The sequence below is a fragment of the Lactuca virosa genome, chromosome 1 (genome assembly GCF_052849685.1).
Source record: "Lactuca virosa cultivar CGN04683 chromosome 1, Lactuca_virosa_CGN04683_v6, whole genome shotgun sequence".
In the NCBI taxonomy this organism is placed as follows: domain Eukaryota; kingdom Viridiplantae; phylum Streptophyta; class Magnoliopsida; order Asterales; family Asteraceae; genus Lactuca; species Lactuca virosa.
Window position 1 is genome coordinate 190,503,409 of NC_136426.1, and position 22,204 is coordinate 190,525,612.

Here is a 22,204-nt window from a genome sequence, read left to right on the forward strand (position 1 = left end):
GGTAAATGAAGTTATGTTTTTTGCTTAACCCTTCTTTTTATGTTCTTGTTTTAACCATTCTATTTTTCAAGACTATAAGGAAAAGTTGCAATTTTTAGGAGTGGTCGATGAAGTTATTCGATATGAAGATTTAAACATCAAGTTGAAGCCGAAGAAATTTGGTGTAATGGAAGCTTATAAACTAATGCTGAAATTTGCTACATCGGAGCATGGGATGAAGATGGACCATGAAATGGAGGCACTGAAGAAATGGAAGGTGTCCACTCACAAAATAGTGTTCTTCGTGTTGTTTGTTATGTTTGTAGTTAACCCACTTTAGGTTAGGGATTAATGACTTCATGAAAGCTGGCTTAATGGGTTCATGTACTTTGGATGTAACTGAAAATGGCTTAATGAAAGATGGAGTTGGCTTAATGGGTTAATGTGCATTGGATGCAACTGAAAATAGCTTAATAAAAGATGGATGTTGGCTAACTGATTGTTACAGACTGTTTTGGATGTTTTTTTTTTGACATGGCTTAATGAATAATGGATGTTGGGTTACTGATTGTAAATGACAGACAAACATAAAACTAGCAAACAAATAGGTGTCATGAACATCAAACAGATAAACACATATAGCCATGAACATACTAAATTAGAAAAATTAAAGAACACCATAATGTTATAACAAACAAACTAGTATCACATAAATAATATCAAAAGTTTGTACAAAGTAGCATGTAGATGATTACAAATGGTGTGCAAATAATACTTCCAAACAGTTTGTTTTCCCAAAAACATAAACAAAACACATATCACTACAAGGACATTGGGTGTTTTTGTTGTAAGTTACAATACATTATTTTTTGTTTAGGATACTATATCTGTAGTTCTTCCCATACTCTCCCTCTATTTTCCTCTTTATAGTGGGCCTCCCACGTAACCTTCTTTTTAAGGGGGGTTAATGGATTGTGAGCATCAACATGAGGCTACATGACACAATTAGAAGTCATAAGTTCAATCATTAACTTTTTTACTTGATGTAAATGGTGTTTGTGATTTCAATTTCTTAAACAGTTGGCCTGTCTCTAATCCATACAAAATGATATTTATACCATTTTAATATATTTTATTTTTTTCTTTTCCTTTTATTTAATTTTTTAATATATTAATATAGAAGGACCCACCATACTGAAGACTACTAAAGTTATATTGAAGCTCAGCAAGATTACTAAAGTAATATTCAAGCTTAGAAAACCACAAGAAAGGTTGTATACAACAGCAAGATTATAAGAACACCAACAAGAAAGAAACCGTGTCTTTTCTGATCATTTTGAGGAATGAGGTCTCTAAAAATATGAAATCTGCATAACTTTAAGGTTATTGGGTTCATCAGTAACAGGGTATCTAAAATTTGTTCTAGAATAAACTGCATCACAATAAAAGGGGTGCATCGAGTTCCAGGTATAGTTATTTTATTCTACATACTAAAAGAATGGAAATGGAATATTTGGTTTATAAATAGAGTCCCAGAAGAATATACTATATTTTTTTATCAGCTGGATACATATATAGCTCAGATAAATATCTCCCCAATCACCTGGATAGCCGATACCATATGAACCAATGTAAAAAACAGCATAAGCATTTCATCAAATACCTTGACTACGTGATGTAACATGACCACATTCACCATAAAAACACAATGAAAGAAGGAAATTTTAAACTTTGATACAAAGTATAACCTTCTAAACATTGGGTATGAAAGCGAAAAACATAATCATAATAATAATGAAATAAACCAAAGCGAAGACAATGTATAACTTGAACGATTTCTTTGGAGCTCTATTATATCTACCGATGGAATAAGAAATTGAAGATGATCATGGAACTACAGGATCTATATAACCATGAGAAATGAACAAGGAGCGTTGGTTTGTAGATGTTAGTGACTAATTTCCAATTTTCTTGACATATTGGAGGTGTGATTTTAAGAACGTCTTCGAACACCTCACATTAATGTCTAATATAGAAAGACAATCCATTAGAAACAATAAGTGTACCTGAGGGCAGGGTGAGAAGAGGTGGAGCAACTGAGCGCAATATAAAGCATTAGCCTTGATCACCACCAGCAATCAGGAATCGAGTTTAATTGTGTTTCTTGCCTTGAACACTGCCATCTGAAATTGGAAATTGGGGGACGCAATTCAGGGAGAAATAAGAATTAATTGAAGCGGCGTGGGATCGTGGAGAAATATATGATACCAGAGTGAGGTGAGAGTGTTGCCGATTCTTTGACTCCAACAATGTTGTACATGATATTCATTTATGTTGTACCTCTTAACCCATGTCACCTCTTTGGTTTCAACAATAAGAATTAAGTAGGTTTTGTTCACGATTATTTTGGATGGAGTTTGAAATTGTTAAAGAAATTAAGATTCATTAATTCGATTTAGAATTTGAAGGAATTAATCCATGTCACCTCTTTGGTCGGTAAAAAGTTAGATGAAATTTTAATTTATAAACAAAAAGGTAAAATGGAATTTTTTTTTCTCGTTAAACAACTTTACCGAATAACATAAATCATCCTACCTCTTAACTATTCAAGCCTAAATCATTCAAATATTACCAAACAACCCCTAAATTTATAAATTGATATTCAGATAAGACTATTAGGAACATAGTTATTATCCAAAAATGATTCCTACCATTTCCTTGGCAGCACATGACACATGAAGTATATGGTAACGGGATGTGAAAAACTAATTCCTTTACGAGAAGGTTGAGTGTGTTATTTTTTTTAGAACAATCCTAAGGTTTGATTTCACACACGTTTTTAGAATTTGTTGATAAGTTTGTAAGATTTATCTTTATTCATACTAGGTTATACCCGTATACCATACGATTGACAAAATAAATAATATAGAGAGGTGTAATAACTAATCATAAATTTGCAAACATATATTTTTATACAATAGATGTATTGTTCCTAAGTATATCATCGTTATTTTTAATTAATATTTAAAATGGTTTAAACACATCAAAAAGATTTTTAACTTTAAGGTTAATGAAAAAATAATTATGCTATAGTTATACAATGAAATATAAAATTTGTTAGATTGAAAAAGAAAAAAAAAATCCAACACAATTAAACAGGGAAATACCATTGTTGTTGTTTTTCTTAATCCTAAAATAAGTTACTGTAACAACAAACATTAAAACAAAATGAAAAAATAAATTACAACGAGGAATAAATAAGAAGATAAAGCACATGTAAAGAATCAAATATTTTCGAATAATATATTTTGAGGAAATTAAGTAATCTAACCACTTTTTTATGTCTATTTGAAAAAAATAGCACTCTTTTTTTTTTAAAAATAACAATTTTTTCCGGAATGAGGTATTTTGGACCAAGAAAAACATTTCTTTTACTAATTCTGGAATGACATTCCGGATTCCGGACCAACATTCCAGATTCCATACTAAAATTTTAGATTTCAAAAAAAAAAAAAAACTATAACTTCAAAAACGAGTCTAAAATCCGAAGAAAAAATCCGGAATTTCAAGAAAAAAAATTTGTTTTTTTTACTAAATTTAGCAAAAAGCTAAAAAAAACATATTAATGTGAACTATATATGATATTAGTGCATGAAATTAGACATTTTATTGAGAAATGGTGACACTAAACATTTCGAAATACAACATTTGGAATCCAAAAAAATAAAAAAAAAATCATAGAAATTTATATATATATATATATATATATATATATATATATATATATATATATATATATATATATATATATATATATATATATATATATATGGAATATGAAAAGTACTTCGAAAATAAACATTCCGGAGAAAGCGGTTATTTTTCAAAAACTAAAAAAATATGGTTATTTTATTTGAAAACCTCATTTATAATGGTTAGTTTACTCAATTTTCCTATATTTTGATATATGAAATTTGAGGTCTTAGTTACCTAAAATAGTCATGTAACATCCCAAAATTCAAGGCTAAAAATTTCATTTTAAAATAAGTTATTATAAAACCATAAGTAATAAAACATCCATAATAACATCTCATGTCAACAACCAAAGTGTAAATAGTCAAACATGTTATCATAAAATAATATCAGAGTGTAATCCCAAAGAGCTCATGTGCGGAAAACATAGTGTGATGCGCTTAGATCGAGCCGGCTCCTTTCCTTTGAAAACGAAGTACCTGAAACCAAAACTAAAAACCGTAAACACGAAGCTTAGTGAGTTCCCCCATCATACCACATACTATACCAAACACATACTGCTAGGCAATTCTGGGGTGCCCGACCTACCCTGCCAGGCAATTCTAGGGGACCCGACCTACCCATGTCAAGCATTTCTGGGGTGCTCGACCTACCCTGTCAGGCCATTCTGGGGCGCCCGACCTAACCTGTCTGGCAATTCTGGGGCGCGGACCTACCCTATGGTTTATCTCTACCGGCTATGGCGACTATTTCACCCCTATTACTACCACATAATATCATAGCATAAACATACTGTCAGGCATATCTGGGGTGCCAGACCTACTCTTCGGTCCTTACGACTGTAACACGGGGACTATTCCCCTCCTACTACCATTATCACATAAAACATACCATACACACACATAACACATAACAGATAGTGGCATACCAGACAATTATCACAAAGACAATCATCTCAACTATAATCAACTACTAGTGGGTCGGCATTGGTGCCTTCGACCCACTTCTACTGGAAAGTAGCTCACCTCATACTGCTGAAGTCCACTGCAAGAAATCCTTACACATGCCATCTGAAATTGGAAAGATTCATCCATGTCACATCATTGATTGGTAAAAAGTGAAATGAAATTAAATGGAAATTTTTTCTCATTAAACAGCTTTAGCAAATAACATAAATCATCCTACCTCTTAACGATTCACCTCTTAACTATTCAAGCCTGAATTATTCAAATATTACCAAACAGCCCCTAAATTTATAAATGGATATTCACATAAAGGACTATTAGGAACATAGTTATTTTCCAAAATGATTGATACCAATTCCGTGGCAACACATGACACATGAAGTATATGGTAACTTGATGTGAAAAGCTAATTCCTTTACGAGGAGGTTGAGCGTGTTATTTTTTTAGAACAACCCTAAGGTTTTATTTCACACACGTTTTTAGAATATGTTGATAAGTCTGTAAGATTTATCTTTATTCATACAATGTTATATCCGTGTACCACTGATATGTGCATATTTATACACATAATTATACATTATTACTTAATATTTTAATTACTTTTATGCCATTATTAGAACAAAAGATACTTAATTTGCTATGAATTATGTTGTAGGGATAAAAGACATGTTTGGAGCAAAAAGGAAGCTTCAGCACGAAGCTGGAAGTTGGACCTGGGAGATGGAAGTACAAAATTAAAGCTTTAAAATGATGAAAAATACCCAACACGTCGTGGTGGATATCCCACGGCATGGTGACTTGAAGAATTCCTATTTGCTTCGGAGACTTGTAGACCACGGGATAAACACGAAGACCATGACGTGGCGGCCTTACCACGTCGTGGTGCTCTGAGTTCGGGAAAACTTTAAATAGATTTCATTCTCCTCTGAATTGGAACTTTTGGCTCCGGAAGAAATCATCACTTTTGGAGGAAAAACACATGTTCTAAGGCTTGGAAGCAAGGAATTCAATCATATCATTGGAAGTAGGAGAATTAAGGCAACCAATCTCTACACTTTGATTTTTCATTAGTATCTATCATGACAAACTATTTGAATTTCGATTTTGTGTTTTTGTTTGCTGAAATCATGAGCTAAAAAACTCATGACTTTCGTTTAGTCTAGGATTGATTGTTTAATTATGGTTGAATTTATGGATTAGATTTAGTAATTTGGTTATTTGTTGATTTAGCTTATTAAAGAACCTCACATGATTTTGATAACTATTTTCTCTGCTTATTGCTGAATTTGATTAAGTTAATATGACTATATTACTTAGTTGAATTTGAGTATTATGATCTTGTGAATTGCAAAATTGTAGGACTAGAGTTTTGAACAAAACCCAGGGTTAATTAGAAAAGTAGGTAAAAGAGTGTAGGAGCTAATAAATGACGACAAATCATATATTGAATTGAATCAATGAACTAAATTGATCAATCTATTATTAGTCTAATTAACTCGAACCGAACACTAGTAAACTCGTAAGTTTGTCCGCTTGATCACCGAATAAATAAACTAGTTTGCTAAAGGATTAGTTTAGTGAATACTAATTTGGTAATCTTAGGAATCGGTAAATAAAGAAATTAAAATCCATTTCACTTCCATAAATTTACCATAATAACAAGTAAATCTGAAGCTAAACGAAAGTCTCTTACTCTCTTTGGTTAATTCATAGTTGTTCTCTTTCGTTAGTTTTGTTTTAGCTTAATTAGTTGATAATTAGCTAGTTTGGTAATTTAAGTATCTAGTCTTGCGAAACTAGGAAAAACAAAACCTTTTCTAATTTTATTAGTAAGTAGTAAATAGCGGAATAAAGATAGCCAAAACACCGTTCCTTGAGTTTGACACTTGTTTTTACATACTATTGAACGATTAGGTGCACTGCCTAGTGTGTTTAATAGTCTAGTGAAAGAAACATTAGTTTTATCAATTTGAAACTTGAACAAATATATATACACATCAAGTGTTTGGTGCCGTTGTCGGGGTACAGTGAAGTCTTCGTTACTTTTATTCTGCTATTTTATTAGGATTAGTTATTGTTTAGTAAGTTTTATTTGCTTTTGACTGACCACGACGTGGCATCATAATAGTAGGACTTTATTTTTCGTTTTTGTTCTTTTTACGTGTTTCCTTTATTTATTTGCAGATTGTTTATGACCCGTGGATCAAAGTCATCTTTGATTCCACCACTTGAAGACCCGGAATCCGCTTTTCGCAAAAACAAAAACAACACTGTAGGAGAACCCGCTACACCAAAGAAGTCACATTTTAAGAATCTCAAGTCGGTTTTTGGCAAGAAGAAGGGAAAAGTGGGAGAATCCAGCAAAACACTGAAGGACGAAGACACAAAGAGCAATCCTACGAAGAAAGACACCGAGTACGAAATACAAAAGGAAGGAAGCGAAACCGAATCTGAAACAGAAAACGAGCTAAACAAAGAACCCGACAACACCATGGCGAACATTACCGACCTCTCGATGGAGGCGTACAAAAAGAGAGTTCGAGATGATACCGGACCAGGGCTTGTGCAACCCACCATACCTGCCACTGCCACATTTAGACTTAAGAGGCACATCCTTACTACACTAAAGGAGATTCCTTGCACCGGAAAGGATCATGAAGACACTTATAAGCATCTAGATGAAGTCACGACATCGTTGACTACTTTAACATTCCAAATGTACCATGAGAAACGGTGTTTTTGAGGATGCTCCATGTCACTTTCAAGGGAGCCGCGAAGGATTGGCTGAAGGCACTTCCACCAGGCGCGATAATGACATGGGCAAAGATGCGTGAATTGTAGCCACATCTGAAAAAAGGCATGAGTGAACTGAAGCAGCAATTAAAGAACAACAAATAATGATGAAAGAGAAACAAGTGATGATGAAGGAACAACAAGATATGATGAAAAACCAGCAAGCACTGTTTAGAAATCAACAAGCTTCAATCCTCAATATAGAACAACAACTCGGGCAATTAGCTAAGCAATTCAATGAAAGGCCGACGGGAGGACTTCTAGAGAACACTGAACAAAACCCAAGAGGATCTCACATCCAAGCAATTACCACTAGAAGCGGGAAAATTATCACTCATTTAACACCCATAGACAGAAGCAACTCGGACTAGGAGAAGGAGGTTCAAAAAAAAATTCAAGGACTGTTGGATTAGGTGTCTAAGCCCATAACTATAATTGATATGTACTTGACCCGAGAGTAGCATGGTCCATTTCGGGTTGCATATCACCAGGACAATTTGATAGGATGGATACTTGAGTAAGAAGTTACTTATGATTTATTAATATATTATAAGTTCTAATATATTAATATGAAATCATATTATTTAATTAGTATTGATCAAGAATTAATTATGTGATCAAAAGAGACTAATTAAATATATGGGGATTGATTTGGTAAATCAATGATTCTTATAGTGTAGGCCAATTGTTATTTAGGATGGGCTAAACTAATATGGTAGTCCATGGATAGTCCATGGAGGTTCACCCATGGAGCCTAAGTAATATGAAAGGTCATGGGCATTAGGGTTTGCATGGATGTAACCCTAGACTTTGCCACACAATAAAAGGACTCCCTTAGCACCCAAAATCGAAGACGAGTGTTCTTGGAGTTCATTAGAGCCGATTTTGGAGCTAGCAACATCTCTCTCAAGTTCTCCTTTGTCCTAGGTGTGTTGTGGACTGTTTGAGGCATCACACTTGGGGTGCTAAGTTCTTAAAGGCCAAATACAACAAGTTCTACAAGCTACATAAAGAGGTAAACTCCTAACTAGTATTTTATGTTGTTGATGTCAATTGTATGATAATTGTAGGCTTAATGCTTTAGAAACAATATTGCATGTTGATGGGTTTTGAGCAATACATCATTCCTATGGTGTACATGCAAACCCTAATAGCATTCGGATCTAGTTTGTCTAATGGACATGAAATTGAATATCCAAAGCTATAAACCCTAGATCTAGCATACAATTAATCATATTAACATAAAATAGGGTTTAGATCTAACCTTTGATTGTTATATAGAAATAACAATCTAATCCTTCTTGTAATTGGCTTCAGAAAGCTTAGTCCTCAAATGTTGCACCTCTAATGGAGTCACAAACACCATGAGCAACAAGGATGAAGAGGAGAAGAGAGGAGGCAGCCAAAAACGTCTAGAAACCCTAAAGTAAGTCTTAGCCACGTTTTTGGGGCCATAGGGGTCCTTTAAATAGGTAGGCTATTAGGGTTTTGAACTTAGGAAACCCTAATATAACTGCTTAGTCTCTAAGCAGCCCATGGACTCCTTTCCTTAGAGCCATGGACAAAATCTTATGGGCTTCCCCATAAATTTCGTCCACTCCTCTCTATGGAGTCCATTAGCCCATTCTTGCAACTATCTTATAATTACAATATATCAGTCCCCTTTATTTAATTAATCTCTTTTAGCCACAAAAACTAATTCTTAATTAATTCTTGACTAATATTAATTAGACAATATGATTTTTCCTTTAATATATTATTCTTATAATATATTAATAAATCATAATTAAGCCTTTCTCTCCCTAATTCTTCCTACAAGTTGATATGGTGAAGGCAACCCAAAAGGACCATGCTCATAATCGGGTCAAGTACATACCAAAATAGTTATGGACTTAGACACTAATCCAACAGTCTCCCACTTGGATAAGTCTAATAACTATTATGCATAACTTTAGAACCTGATCAACAATCGTAGCTTTCAAAAGCCGCTGTTAACTCTGATCTTATCAGATAGCATGTCCTTTAGATAAGGGATCATATATTCCTCCATTCTCAAGATATCGTATAGACACGAGACATGGATTTAAATCATTCTCTCTGTCTATGTATTGTTTCCCGACATCTGATTTATGACGACTGACAACAGACTACAATTAAACACATCAACTTAGTCCCGGCTTGGCCAAGCGCTTAGGGTTTCATCACTAAATCATCGAGGGGCCCACAGATATCGCTTTTATCCCATTTTGGGTAAAAGGAATGGATAAACTTTGACTCAAATGCTCGCTTGCACCTACTGATCGAATCACACACAACAATAAGTTTTATAACACCAAGTTACTGGTGCGTTTACTTATCATCAACGTGCAACCGCCCAACAAATAACAACTCACATGTCTCTGTTTCAAGAATATACAATATTATCGCCTCACAATCACTCGTGATAAAATCCATGAAGTGATTCAGGTGAGCATGGGTTTAATCCAATACTCTAATCTTATTAAAACACTCATGAACTCTGCAGCAAACTTGTGCTATGTCTAAACACTTTAGACAATATACAGATGGATTCATGACAGTCTTCCTTCATACCTACTTCCAACATATGACCGACTGTGGAGGTTCGAATAACCTAGTTATTCTGGAAATCAAAACATGAAAACTGAAACACAACAATAATACTTAATCCTATTTGGCCCCAAACTTGTGAGAGTAAATAAAACACTTCTATTCAGCATATTGATTACTCATTATTTATCGTTTAATGTTTCGGATAATCAACTCATTACTTGAATTACAACAACAATTGTCCCATGCTCCAAGCATGCACACTTTGTTTCCTATGGTCCATGCTTTGTGAAATAGATCAATTGAAAACTTTTCCAATGATGCTCATTTCACAATTCCTAATCCTCATCGTTAGTGTAAGAACAGAAGGTTCTTGCCACTACTAGAATATGTTAGATTTTAACATTTTATGCAATGATCCTTTCGTAATATCATAGCACAAAAGTCACCTAGATTTGGCCAATGAAATTACAAGGTCTCTATCAGAAATTGTTACAAACAATTCTATAGACGTGAAGTCTCACATTCAAAGGACATTCATTTGAACATCCTTCTTGCATAAAAGTTTCTAATCTAGACATAGACTCTCAATATCCAACTCCCAGTATGGAAACATTTCCATATTTGCCATATGACAACTCATTCTAAATAGAATCTTATTTATTCAAAATAATGTCAACATGGTTCATCCAATACTATACTTCCAACTACTCACAAGCAACAAATCCTTGGCGAACCTTAGATCGTCCTTTGATAGTTGTTTAATTATTTTAGACAAAACCGTTCTAGTCCTTTTTCCCTCTTAATGCGCTAAGCATTTGGAAAATTTTAGAACGATCAAACATTATAACATATGCAATCGATCCTATACCCGAAGCGTATGGGACACGATTCATAATGTCTTACATAAAGACGTGATACTTTACCAGTCTTTTGCTATAATATTTCTAATTGCCATGTTCTTACAATTTTGATTATGAAAAGGGATGCCGTAATCATAACCAAATTTGAGAATGCAATTATCCTTTCCATACATAGAATTTCCTCATGTTGAACCATTCCAACACAACATTCATATATATTTGACTAAATTTGATTAAAATTCCACAATCTAAGCCTTTAGATTTGAAATGAAGTATAATATTCTCTCCCTTAATTATAGCAAAACAACTTTTCAACCCCTACAACTCTGCAAAGTGAATTTTTGTTTTCTATAATTAATATTGCTAACTTTCAATACTTGAAATAATAATCATGCTCCCACTAACACGATGATTATTACCATACAAGCATAACACTTATGCTCCCACGAGCTTTGACATATATCTAGAAAACATCTGAACTTTCAGAAAACAATACTTATTGAATTCCTTAAGTTCATATTTCTAAATATGTGATGCTTTGATAAGCCTTTATCTAAGTTTCTTAAACTCGTACACCTTTGTCTTAGAAAGCTCACATGTGTGTCTAAACAACTTCAGAGCTTATGTTACTAAGTCCCAAATGTAAAGACTAATTGCCAAATCTCACAATTCGAACTATGAAGAGGGATGCCGTAATCATAATCGAATTTGAGAATACAATTTTCATAATTGCAATCTTCTTAAAATCTCTCTTAGTGAAAGCATTTCCTTACAATCATTTTCATGAAGGAGGGAAACCTTATGACACTTAGATTTTAAAGTGTATGTGTTCCTATCCATGTGAATTTGTCATAACAACAATCATAAGACAATGTTTGTGACAAATCCAACTCATATGGATTGAACTTGTTCAATCTTGATTTCTTGCCTTATGGCAGCATGAATGCCCACCATTGCTTCCAGGTTGTTAACAAGCTCACCCTTACCTTATCAATGTACTTTCCATTGATCAGGGCGCCTTGCCTTTATGCAATCCAATTGAGAACTCATAGAACTCATATTGCATAGTTGAGTTAATCTGGAATGGCACAGAAACAAAATTATGTCAACACGATAGGTCGCCAACCTCAAGTCGTGTGCTACTGATGATGACCAAAGTTTATTCTTGATTTGTTCTTGAAACTTTTTCAAGACCATTAAGACTCCCATTGACTCCTTGACATATAAGGTTCTCTTGTCAATAACCATTTCTTGACAAACAAATATTCAAGAGTTAGTGTAGTTATTATCAAGACAAAACACTTCACAAAATTGGTCCTAGTTGGTCTTTGTCTTATCCAAGACATCACAACTTACCAATTTCAAATGTGCAGGAATAAGAAGACTTTTTCCAATTCCACATTTCTTGAGTGTTATAACCCTACTAAAGACGTGTCACTAAATTCGCAATCTTGGAGTATGACTCTAAGACTCGATATTGGAACGAAGTATGATCGACTTCTTGATTTAACCATTTCCACAATTCCCAATTCCTCTTCTTAGACATACAAATGTACTAAGACTCACTTAGAGGATCAATTGAGATATGGTTCTTAATCATTAAGACTTATCATCAAAACACAATAAAAGGCACTCTCCATTCTTCTTAGAACGGAGAAACTTTTATCTTTATGCCTTCTTGATTCTTCTTATTCGTTCTGCCATTAATTGAAACCTTTTCAATCAACTCAGAATTACACTTAATCTTATAAGTATAATCATATTTACTAAACTTTAGTAAATCATGATGAATATCTTTATCACTCTTGTGGTGGACTTGATCAACACACAACCTAGTGTACTTGATCTCCTAGTCCTTCACTTGACACTTTGTCAAAGAATTAGTCTAATTTCCAAATATGAAAGTTTTTCATTCATCACACAATGCAGGTTGCATGATTCCAAGTTTCTGTCCAATTGAAACTTGGGCGATGAGAAACTCTCCCTATTTGGTAAATCCTCGACATTTCCACAAATAACATAATTAAGAATCAAATCAATTATTTCCAATAGTAGAAACCTTCAAACATCAATTTTTCATACATGCCATTGCAAGGATAAATAAATAAGACAAAAACATATTTTATTTTATTGCGGAAAAACTTTGTCCTTACAATGCAATTCAACTGAAAAACTATGCTATTACATATTCCTAAGCAATGTATTCTAACTCCAATTAGTAGCTCAAAAATCCAATCCTCAAACAACGCGATCGAAATCCATTTCTTCGAGATTAGATTCAGCACGCTTCTTTGTTAAGCTTCCTCTCTTTTCTTTGATCCTGAAAACATCAAGATGTAATCTTATCACATCATGTATTAAGAATCAAAAATAGGAACTTATAGAGTTAGTTATTGGATTTTACCTGAAGTAGAGCCATACGTCTTGACTCTCCCATCTCTTATAGATCTCAGGTAAACAAGGCAGCTTCGTCTCCAATGCCCCTTCTTATAACAATGAAAGCAAATGGACTCCTTTGGCACAACACATCGGACAATCACAAACTTAGTTCTTTCTGGACTTCCAATTTTGCCAGTGTCCATTGAAGTTTGGGAGTTTGATTAACCAACCAAATTTGCTTGACCAGCATGCCAAATCATTGCTGATTCAGCAGCTATAAGCAAATAAGTCAAATCCATGAGGGTCACGTCGTGAACCATCATATAGTACTCTCTTACGAACTCACTATATGATTCAGGAAGAACCCAGTCAACAGCCAACTTACCTGAAATCTCGACACCCAACATCCTTAACCTATCAATGTGTGACTTCATTTCCAAGATGTGTGCACACATAGGTTGCCCATCTTCATGTTTCATTGCCAAAAGGGCTTGAGTGAGCTTGAACTTTTCAAGCCTTCGAACTTGTGGGTCAGGGAGAATAATTGGAGGAGGTGGAGGAAGTGAAGCATGACCTCGAGTACCTCGATCGTATCGTGGAATGTCATCTTCATTTGGAAAGCTTGTTTCATGGAATTTGGGAAGACCATTGTAAGATTCGGACATCTACAAAAACGGGAGAAAATTCAAGATAGTTGATAGGAATCCTTGATGTAACACCCAAATGAAACATCAAGGCTAGGATCCAACACAATACTCTACAACCTAGAAGAGGGATGTCGTAATCTAGTTGCAGAATATTTGAAGGTAGATGAATGACGATTCACCAGTTTCCACCATGAAAACGAAAAAGAAATTTAAGTTTTAAATGAATTGAAATTCCTAGATCTTTTGAGATTCATTGAACATTTCAATGTCATGTTTAATCTCGATTATGCCCTTCAAATTTGCGACTGGGATGCCGAGGATCACAAACAAGGTGTGAATAACCATGCGAATCACGTGGTGCACTCAATGCTACTATCACCTAATCAATGTGCCGGTTAGCCACACACGCTCCATTGATCTATGATAAACATCGAGCCACCCTTCGCTACCAATGCCAAACCCAAATTAGTGTGCCGGTTAACCACACACGCTCCACTAACGTCTCGGCAAGGGTACAAAGTGTCATTCCATGGATTAGCATACAATTTCACATTTTGCCTAAAGTAACTATGATTTGGGAATTGAAAAAAACATGTAGTTACTTTGTACTTCATTATACTTATAATGGAAGGTTTCTGTCCTATCCTACCCGTTCGGCTAACGGCCCTCCACTAGTCAAGAATGCGGTGGGTAAGAGTGGATACCCATTCAATCGCCATTTTATAAGCAATTTCCTTAAACACTCCTTATAGACCAGCTTCGTGAATGAGGCCTACTAAAGATAAGACTGACTCTTTACTCATATATATATATATATATATATATATATATATATATATATATATATATATATATATATATATATATATATATATAATATCAGACTTTTAATGTTACATATATATATATATATATATATATATATATATATATAGTATAGGGTGTATTTTACACTTTTAAAATACTAGGTAGTTTTATTAACTTTCTCTTTTAATTAAACTTTTAATTAACTTAACAAAACCATGTGGGTGTAATTTGAACTTTTCAAAATACTAGGGTTTTAGAATTTAAATATTACATAATTAAACTATTAATCAAAATTTTAAATTCCGAAACTTGAGGGCAAGTTTTAAACATTAGGGTTTAACTATTTAAATTTCAAACATTAGAGATTAAAGCCTTACCCGAGCACCTGGATTATGCATTCTTGGAATATAGGAAACAAAACCAGTAATTATAGCATCCGATCTAGCTAAACATGAAAAAGAAAGCCTCATGGGAGTACTTAGAAAAAGACAAGGTGTCATAGCATGGAAGATAACCGATATCAAGGGGATTAGTCTAGTCTATTCTTCTCATAAGATCAACCTAGAAGAAGGAGCTAAACCCATAGTTCAACACCAAAGAAGACTTAACCCAAATATGCAAGAAGTGGTTAAAAAGGAGGTGGTTAAACTTTTAGATGCTGGTATCATTTACACAATCTCCGATAGCCCATGGGTAAGTCCGGTGCACATCGTACCGAAGAAAGGAGGAATGACGGTGGTTTCCTATGAAGATAACGAGTTAATCCCAAAAAGAACAGTAACCGGGTGGCGTTGATGCTACATGAAATGATCACTTTCCACTACCATTTATTGACCAAAATGCTCGAAAGACTTTCGGGTCATCTTTACTATTGTTTTCTTGATGGTTTCTCGGGGTATTTCCAAATTCCAATTGACTCACAAGATCAAGAAAAGACCACTTTTACATGCCTTAGTGAGACATTTGCATATAGACGCATGCCTTTTGGGTTATGCAATGCACCGGCTACATTCCAAAGATGCATGACGGCTATCTTCCACGACATGATCGAGAAATTTATGGAGGTTTTCATGGATGACTTCTCGGTTTTTGGGTCCTCTTTTGAATATTGTTTATCGAACTTAGGCCTAATGTTAGCAAGATGTGAGAAGACAAATCTAGTCCTAAATTGGGAAAAGTGTCACTTCATTGTAAAGGAAGGGATTGTGTTAGGACACAAAGTCTCAAGGTTGGGGATAGAGGTAGATAGAGCAAAAGTTGACACGATAGCTAAACTACCACCCCCAACAAATGTAAAAGGGTTAAGGAGTTTTCTTGGCCATGCATGATTTTATCGCCATTTCATTAAAGACTTTTCGAAGATCACGAGACCTCTGACTCAACTTCTTTTGAAGGATGCCCCATTCGACTTTTCTAACGAATGTCATGAAGCATTTCAATTGTTAAAGGAAAATTTGACCACTACCCCTATTATGATAGCACCAAATTGGAGTCTTCCTTTCGAGCTTATGTGTGATGCTAGTGACTATGTGGTGCTATCATAATAGGGTATTACTTTTACAAGAATTTGACATTGATATTAGAGACAACAAGGGAATGGAAAACGTAGCAGCAGATCACTTATCGAGACTCCAATTTGACATTGATATTAGAGACAACAAGGGAATGGAAAACGTAGCAGCAGATCACTTATCGAGACTAGAGAACCCGCACTTGGAAGAATTAGAAGAAAACAAGATTGGAGATGATTTTCCTGAAGAGTATCTTATGGTTATAGCAGGAGAAATACCTTGGTATGCAGATTTAGCCAACTACTTAGCAAGTGACTATATTCCAAAAGATTTGACGAGAAAACAAAAGAAGAAATTCTTTTCTAAAATTAAGTATTACTTTTGGGATGAGCCATACCTTTTTCGAAGCTGCGCGTACGGTATGATAAGAAGATGTGTATTCGGGAAGGAGAGTCGAGAAATCTTGAAACATTGTCATAACGGGCCCACCGGAGGACATCATGGAGCACAATATACGACTAAAAACATTTTTGATACGGGTTTTTATTGGCCTACTGTGACAACCGAAATTTTTTTGTCTTGTAAGTTCAGCCAATCAATCGAGAGTCAGACTCGTTTCTGCTATCTTTTAGCATTGTTTAGGGTCTGTTTGAGTGTTCTAAGCCTAGTAAATTCAATTTTTGGGTTTAGGTATGAGTTAGCTTAGGTTCATCGTGTTGCACTCGAGCCAAGCACTCAATCAAGAGGAGTGTATGGCCGCACACATGAGTGTACAACCGTACACCCAAGATGGCCATGAACTCACCCCCCATATGTATCATATCCCTTCATTTTCTTCATTTCTTACACATTCACCTCAAGAACTTCCATTATCTCTCAACTATCATCAAGAACACTCCTTTTAATCTTCAAAAGTGGTAAGTGATTCTTCCATCTTTCTTGATATCCTCCTTAGTTTTGTAACATCTCATGATTCATCCATGAAAACATCTCTTTATGATAGATCTTCAAACCTTCATCCATTTCACCCAGAACACAAAGAACACACACTTGCTCTTGGTGGCTGTGAACCCTCTTCAAGATTCCAAATCGTAAGTATCCTTTCCATATACTTAGTATACATTAGAAACTCTTGATTAACACCCTAGAAACAACCATTTTTGCATGGACAACAAGAGTGTACGGCCGTACACCCTTGCATGGTCGTAAACCCTTGTTTGGTGCATGTCTTGGCCACAAACTCATCTCATATCCCAACATAAGATCGTGAACACTTAATGGATGCTAGATAGGGCCGTAAACACCTATTTTGCATGTTTTTCCATGAGTGTATGACCATACACTCAGTAACCGTACACCCCTTGGCCGTACACTCTCTTGTGTAGCCGTAAACCCCTTTTAGTAAATCACATGTGATTGTAACACTTAGTTCAAGTGTTTCCTAGTCCCTAAGGGTGTTTCCTTGCATGTTAGTTGTGTAAAACACTAATTACATGCCTATATGTACCATTATATGTCATTTAGGACTCGTTATTTCTCGGGAATTCATTCGTGGAACTTCTTATCCTTACAAGAATCTGCAATTGAATCACCCACATAAGGTGAGTTCATACCCCTATAATCAATCTTTTAAATGTTTTAAATGCTTTTATGGGGGGAATACAAGTTGAACACAATGATAATTGTGTAAATGTTATTTGTGATAACCATCACTTTCAAGGATTTCTTATACTTTTATAAGTGATCAAAACCATTCCAAAAACTTTTTTTAAAGTTATGTTACTTTATTGTTTATAAAACACCGTTTTTAAAGTATAATCATAGCTCAGTAGATAAATGAGTCTTTTATTCAAGTCAGTAACAGTTCAAAACAAACATACTAGTAAATTATAATAGGTATAGTTTAGAGGTACAATACATACTATAAAGAGAAACAGGGAGGAACATACTATAACGTGAAACAGAATGAACATACTATAAAAAGAAACAGGGAGGAACATACTATACACTAGAACAGAAGGAACATACTATAACAAGAACAAGATAACAATAATGTGAAACCACTACTTCACGGCTTAACAATATACTTGTTAGGTCGCGTTTTTTAACCAGAGTCCCGAGGAGGGAGGGCATGAATTTGTGTGTAGATCTATACGGGATTTACACCCTACACCTTGCTGCTAGCTACAGTGGGATTTGCAAGTCTAAGGGTGACAAATGTCAAAACAGTTTCGGCACCATTAGGTCATCGTGTTGAACACGTGTCATATCAGTATGGTTACAATCATCTCACATTTTAACCTTAATTAACAAACTAGTTTTAAGGTAGTTAGTGATTCAGTAATTACTTATTCAATATTACTGAATACTTTCATTTTCCCATTACATTCATATGGTGATCTTCTCCCATAAAAAGTAATGCAAACTATTTTCTAGTAAAGATAGTCCTAAGCTTGGGAAAACTTACAAAAGACAAACAATACAGTCGAGTCTTAGTACATTCACTTAGAAAGGGGCCTATAATGCTAACTTTATGATTCCTTAGTGCATACATCAGGGATATATATTAATCGGGTCTGATAGACAGTAAAGTGTGTGCTTTCTGCTTCATTTCCTGTTCCTCGTTTGGTTGTGGGCTTAGAGCAGATGCACCCAGTCTACTATCTATCCGATCTTAGTTATATACATATATATATATATATATATATATATATATATATATATATATATATATATATATATATATATATATATATATATATATATATATTTCGTATACACCAAGTAATCATAAGGAGTACCAAGTATGGGTCAGGTCATAACATACAAATTCAGTACACCGGTTTCTAGTATAAAACTTACTTTTCAGACAGAACATTTAGTTGACTAAACTAGAAACTTATCAGAAAAAGGGTTTAATCCATTTTATTAAACCAGTATAACTTAAAGACCGTTAGTGGTTAATTCTATAAAACTTAGTTTATACATCAGGGTTATATATAATTAATATCCGATAGGCAGTTGAATATATGCCTTCTGCCTCGTTCCCTGTTCCTTGTTTGGTTGTAGGCTTAAGGCAGATTCATACAATTAACTATCCGTTCGATATTAAATTATAGATAGCTAGTATAAACTGAGTGATTATAGAAGGAACTATTGTGGTTACCATTTTTACTAAAGGAAATAAGGGTTTTTCTTAAAGAATGTTTTCATCAAATAAAGTAACTATTACAGTTAACTCTGTAAGTACCAAATGAATATGCCAGGGTTGTATACAATGAAGATCTAACAAACAATAGGATGTGTGATTTCCGCCTTATTCCCTGTTCCTTGTTTGGTTGTGGGCTTAGGGCAGATTCACACAAGCTATTGTCTGTTTACTCTAAATTGTATATAACTTGTATCCATTTAGTACTCATAGAAGGAATTGTAGAGTCATTTTTACTTTCATTCATTACATCAGAAGATATAGGATTTTTTGAAGGAATAGACGAACTTTTCTAAAAAGAACTTTCAACATACTTTACATCACTAAAATACTTATGAACTCACCAACTTAAATGTTGATCTAATCATTCAAAATAACTTGTATTCTCCGGAAACTAGTAGACAGGTACGCGCACTGGGATTCAGAAGACGAAGTATAGTAGCTTCATGTCTTGTTTTGTTATTTACTTTTGGATTCAATCTTTTGTGAATCACTACTTTGTAAACACTTTAATATTAATACAATGGTTGTTTGTTACTATGATTACTATGATACATGTGTTGTGATACTAAACATGATGTCCTCTGCCTCCGAACGTTTCCGCCGTTCTGGTTTGGGGATGTGACAGATTGGTATCAGAGCATTGTTTATTGTGAACTAAGTATATCAACCTATAAAAGATATACAACTATAAATACAATGGGGCCGAAGTGCTCTGAATAATAATATATTTTAAAAATATAACAATGCTTTATAAAAGTATACATACGTGCTTATACATATATACATACTAGAACAAGTATCACAAGAAGAACAGAACATAAGTATTTAAAGGTTGAACACTGCGGTCAAACCTGGACAGGTATGTAATCATATCTGGGATCAATATAGCCTGATCAACTATATTCACTTGAGATGTGACCGACATGTGTTTGGGAGTGATGTGGTGTTGCAACAGTCTTAAAACTTACCTAACACTATTCAAGGGATTTCTAGATCAGAACAAAAAGTTAGAATACTATGGGAGTATTTTATGATACTATAAGACAACAACAAGTTTAAAACATACCAAGTTCATTACATTAAAATACTATAGGGGTATTTTAGGCTCTATGAATAACTTATGTGAGAACTTAAAAGACCCTTCTGGTAGGTCTATGATTCCAGAGTGTATACTTCCAAGGTTTTATATAGTTGAGATTTTATAGACTTAGAATTTGTGATCTATGCTTCACTACCTGTTCCTTGTTTGGTTGTGGTTTTGGAGTAGGATCACTTATTCAAAGCTCTATTTGATCTTAAATTATATACAACTTGTATACATTGCACAATTATAGGAGGACCCAGTAAGGATCACCCCATAATGTTACACTTAATCTCATAGACTCTTTATACACTTCCGTTCTCGTACGACAATCCCTTATAGATGTAACCACTCCATCATAGAAGTCAGCAGAGGAGTCAAGGAGAGACAAAAAGAGATTTCCAAAAAGTGATCAGCCGGAGAAACTAAAATGTCATATGCGTTACACTAATAAATAATTACCTTAATTGACTTTGTAAGCTAGTGGATACACTACTACACTATGTGTTAGAATTATTTCTTTTCATGCAGCCGGTATCAGTTATTCAATTCATAGAGATTCAATCGAGGATAGCCACTTCTAATTCATAAAGTTTATTTTATATAGACTCTTTTATGAATTGTTTCTATAACCCTATCAAAGTCAGAACCAGATACACTCAGAACTAGGATAACATTGTCATTCAGCTTTCGGCATATAACCACTTCTATAGACTTATTCCCGTCTCATCTTTGTATTCTTTTTAGCAAAGATGCCTCCTCATAGATCAGCGAGTCGCACTACTCCGATAACTCCAACTCAAACTCCACTACCTCCTCCACAGTTCGATCCTGCTGCTCTCCAAGCAACGATATCAGCCGCAGTAGCAGCTGCTCTAGCCCATCTTAGCGAAAGTTGTACCAACGGAACCGATAGCGGTACCTACTTAACAAACCCCGGAGTTACCCTCGGACACCCACGAGAGTGTTCATACAAGGACTTCATGAACTGCAAACCCAAATCCTTTAATGGAAATGGTGGAGTCATTGCTCTGATGCGATGGTTCGAGAGAACAGATTCGGTCTTTGCAATCTGTCTGTGCCCAGAAGGGAGCAAAGTAAAGTTTGTTGTCTGCACCTTCTCCGACAAAGCCCTGACATGGTGGAATAGCCATGTTAAGTCACTGACCCTATCAGCGGTTAACTCAATAGGCTGGGAGAACCTAAAAGAGATGATGTTGGAAGAATATTGCCCAACGGGCGAAGTTCAAAAGCTGGAACAAGAGCTATGGGAGCATACCATGGTCGGCTCAGACATAGTGACCCACACTGACAGGTTTAGCGACCTGGCAGCACTATGCCATGAGATGGTTACCCCGGAGAGTAAGAAGATAGAAAGGTACATTTTGGGTTTATCTACCCCGATTCAAGGAGATGTACTGTCTTCTAACCCAACTACATTCGATAGCGCCAAACGCCTGGCCCAGCGACTCATTGACCATGGAGTCCGCCATGGCGTGGTGGTCCCCGTTCCCAAGCCAGCAAAGGGAGGGGACTATAAACGAAAGTCGGGGAAAAAGAGGAAAGAGCGAACAACCTAGGAAACCCCGCAGGAGCAACAAATGAGTACAATATACACCGCCACAACACCTGCTACTCCAGCACCTA

At 34.9% G+C, this 22,204-nt stretch overlaps 1 long non-coding RNA gene across 2 annotated transcripts; it reads right to left on the reverse strand.

The window, feature by feature from the left end:
- Positions 1-664: 664 nt before the first annotated feature.
- Positions 665-2,358, reverse strand: LOC145107857 (uncharacterized). Of its 2 annotated transcripts, XR_013708005.1 has the most exons (3): positions 2,248-2,358; positions 2,046-2,162; positions 665-971 (listed from the first exon to the last, which is right to left on the reverse strand). It is a non-coding gene; the product is annotated as an uncharacterized LOC145107857 (long non-coding RNA). The 2 variants fall into 2 exon arrangements; XR_013708004.1 differs by having other exon boundaries at positions 2,046-2,358.
- Between the last annotated feature and the right edge of the window lie 19,846 nt (positions 2,359-22,204).